The sequence below is a fragment of the Podarcis muralis genome, chromosome 8 (assembly GCF_964188315.1).
Source record: "Podarcis muralis chromosome 8, rPodMur119.hap1.1, whole genome shotgun sequence".
In the NCBI taxonomy this organism is placed as follows: domain Eukaryota; kingdom Metazoa; phylum Chordata; class Lepidosauria; order Squamata; family Lacertidae; genus Podarcis; species Podarcis muralis.
The window spans coordinates 10,527,210-10,531,167 of NC_135662.1; the positions used below are offsets into that span (position 1 = coordinate 10,527,210).

The 3,958-nt window shown below is 43.7% G+C and overlaps 1 protein-coding gene across 1 annotated transcript in view; it reads right to left on the reverse strand.

Moving 5' to 3' along the window:
- TG (thyroglobulin) overlaps positions 1-3,958 on the reverse strand; it is a gene marked incomplete at its 5' end in the record, with an annotated part of 174,890 nt that overhangs the window by 42,297 nt on the left and 128,635 nt on the right. The window lies entirely within an intron of this gene.

A 3,958-nucleotide genomic window follows, 5' to 3' on the forward strand; every position in this document is an offset into this window, starting at 1 on the left:
TAGGTAAAAAAGGTAAAAATGTAAAGGACCCCTGGATGGTTAAGTCCAGTCAAAGGCAACTATGGGGTTGCAGTGCTCATCTCGCTTTCAGGCTGAGGGAGCCAGTGTTTTTCCACAGACAGCTTTCCGGGTCATGTGGCCAGCATGACTAAACTGCTTCTGGCGCAACGGAACACCATGACAGAAGCCAGAATGCATGAAAACATCTTTACCTTCCCGCCGCAGCGGTACCTATTTATCTACTTGCACTGGTGTGGTTTCGAACTGCTAGGCTGGCAGGAGCTGGGAAAGAGCAACAGGAGCTCACCCCGTCGTGGGGATTCGAACTGCCGACCTTCCAATCGGCAAGCCCAAGAGGCTCAGTGGTTTAGACCACAGTGCCACCCACTCCCCTGCTGTATGTGACTACAGCGGCAAGGATTCTCTGTGCACAGAAATGGAAGGAAGAGATAACACCCTCAAAGGAAGAAAGGTTGGTGAAAATATTGGAATATGCAAAGATGGCAAAACTGACAGCACTGATAAAGAGACTCAAATTTAGAATCCTTTAAAGAGGACTGGAAACCCTTTCCAGTCTTTTAAAAAAGTTATTTCCCATATGCGAAGACCACAGCAGGATATGAAATAGCAGAATATATTAAGAAACATGTTAAAGAGGATGAAGTTAGATAAGGCAAAACCTTAAAACGCAATTGCATGTAATTTGGGTTATAAGCCTCAATGTCACTAGTTTTGTTGAATTGGAATATAGCTGTTGAGTAACAAAACGTAACTTTTGATATGGAAAAAGAATAAAATATTATTTAAAAGAGAGAGAGAAAAGAACCTGAAGAATATCTATAGTAGAAAGAGATAAAACAGAGATGGCTAAAGCGCCTTTCAGGTGCTTCCAAACTACAACTCCCAACGTCCTTGAGTAGTGACAATACTGGCTTGCGCTAATGGGAGTTTGATCTGATTTATTGTATGCCTTTGCCACTTTTAATTCAAAGGAATCCCAAAGCAGCTCACAAACAACTAATAAAAATAACGCGATTGAACATTTGCAGATACAGCATCACTCATATAGGACAATTATCAAATTGTCAGTGCAACAATCTACAAAACACAGTTAGTAACTAGAAACAAGCTAAGCGTCACAATTACAGCAGAAGCCATATGTTATATGATTAACAAATCAATGTAGCGTTTATAATCTATAAAACAGCATTAGCAGCATTAACAAGAGAGCAGCTGAAAGATAAACAGAGGACTGTTCAGACTGTACACACCCCCATGACTCGTAATATCTTTCACTCTATTCAGCTCAATAAAAGGTGTGTGCCCACAGAATATGTGGGATCTACCGCGCTGTTCTCCAGTACCTCACCAATGCCCCCTGTCTCCCAGCCTCTGCCACACTGTGGCCCAAGCCAACCGAGGGCCAGAATACTGCATGATTAAAAACATAATCATGAACCGCCATTTGACCAAGCAGTATTTAGAACTGCATCATCCCATAAAAACACGAAAAGACATGATTGCTTTGCAAGCGCCACCTGACAAATTATAATCAGTCCAACACCACTGGATGCCTGGGAGTAGAGGAAGCTCTTAAACTGGTGCTGAGAAGATAGTAATAATGGTGGTGACAGGGGCTTCCTTAGGCTAGTCACCGACTCTTGACTTCTACCTCACAAGGTTGTTGTGAAGCAAACATTACCAGGAGTGTGTCAGAAGCCACCGGGCTAGAACAGAGAACCTCTGGATCTTCATGCAGATTTTGCTATCCAAATGATCATTATGCAAAAATTCACTTATCCAAACACAAGGATTACACACCACCGATTCAGATATCCAAACAGCTGGGCCTGCGTGTAGTACTGTAAACAAATAAGCAGCCTTAAACAAGCCTCATTTTCTGTGTCTTGATGTCCCATGGCAGCTGTTTCACCAGAAATCATGGTGAGAAGGAAGGGAAGAGATCAGACAAATAAGAGAGCATTTTTGCAAAGTTTCAGACAGTTTTCCAGGGGGTTTTTTGTGGTCATTTTGGGGTAAAAATTCTGTGCTCAGAAACACATTAGAAACTTCCCCATAGGAATCAATGCAAAAGGTTGACTCGTTATGTGAATGCTTGCCTAACATACGATTTCCTGAAAACTCATTGTGTTTGTATCAAAAGTATCATACTACTGAATTCCAGCTTGCCTCCATTTGTGCCAGTAACCAATTGGTGTCCTCTGATTTTTGTAAGATCCAATAAAAAACGTTTCCAGGTCAGTCTTACTCTTTCCCTGAGCAATAATCTGCGCTGACCGGTGTCTGTCTAGCTGCTAGACACAACTCTTATTTGAACGAGTTAGCAACGGGGGTCCCGTGGCCCTTCAGATGTTGGGGCCCACAACTCCTATTGCCCCTGATTCTTGGCCATGCTGGCTGGGGCTTGTAGAGTCAATCCACATCTGGAGAGCCAGGGGGTTCCACATCCCAGTTCATCACATATCCAGTTCCAGGAGCCACAATTTAAGAAGAATATGGACAAGCTGGAACATCTGCAGAGGAGGGTGACCAAGATGGTCAAGGGTCTGGAAACCAAGCCTGATTTAAAACAATTGAGGGAGTTTAGCCTGGAAAAGAGGAGATTGAGAGGAGATATTCATCTTCAAATATCTTTAGAGTTGTCATATGGAAGATGGAGCAAGCTTGTTTTCTTCTACTCTGGAGGGTAGGACCTGAACCAATGGATTCAAGTTGCAAGGAAAGAGGTTCTGACTAAACACCAGGAAGGACTTTATGATGGTAAGATGGTGGAAGGGACTCTTCCAAAGAGTTGCTGACTCTCCTTCTTTGGAGGTTTCAAAGCAGAAGCTGGATAACCACTTATCATAAATCGTATCATATCGTAAAACCTTTATTGGCATCACATACATCTTCCAAAACAAATCAATACAGAATTACCACTTCCCCAGTGGCACAAAACATTTGCTAAAAGAAAGGAGGCAGAGCAGTCTATCATCACATCTCTTGGCCTCCAGGGAGATCAGACGTCTGCAGTGTACAGTGGTACCTCGGGTTAAGTACTTAATTCGTTCCAGAGGTCCTTACTTAACCTGAAACTGTTCTTAACACCACTTTAGCTAATGGGGCCTCCTGCTGCTGCCGCGCCGCTGAAGCACGATTTCTGTTCTCATCCTGAAGCAAAGTTCTTAACCTGAAGCACTATTTCTGGGTTAGCGGAGTCTGTAATCTGAAGTGTATGTAACCTGAAGCGTATGTAACCCAAGGTACCACTGTATTTCGACGACAAGAAACCAAATAGAGATATTTAGCCACTTCCTTGGTGAGCTCCTGATCATTCCCCAGTAATAGAAAATGTATGACCTCTGACTCTGGTTTCCATTTAGGGAAACAGAGTTGATCTAGAAATTGCTGGCGAAGATCAGCATATAGTTTACAACTGAAAACCGTATATGTAAGGGTTTCCACCAGGTGGTCTTCACATGGGCAAGTTCTTTCTCCTTCCACCTTGCCTGAGAACCTTCCACTGGTCATAAATGCTTTAGTTGAGATTCTTGCACTGCAGGGAGTTGTTTCCCAAACTTGGGTCTCCAGCTGTTGTTGGACTACAACTCCCATCACCCCAAGCTAGCAGGACCAGCGGTCAGAGATGATGGGATTTTTAGTCCAACAACAACTGGAGACCCAAGTTTGGGAAATTCCAGACTAGAGGATCCCTTTCCAGTTCTACAACTCTATGATCCCTGACACCGAAGCTTGCTTTTCTGCATGCCCACAATGCCAGTTTTCTGGGCTGAGCACAGCTGAGTATCATGATGCAACATGCCATTCTGGGCTCTGGGGAGGAAGGAAGGCCTGCAGCAAGCTATAAATACATAAACGGCACAAGCGAGCAACAGGCACTGTAAACATGTAGTGCACAAAGGTTTCGTATGCACAGGGGAACCCCTTCCTTTGC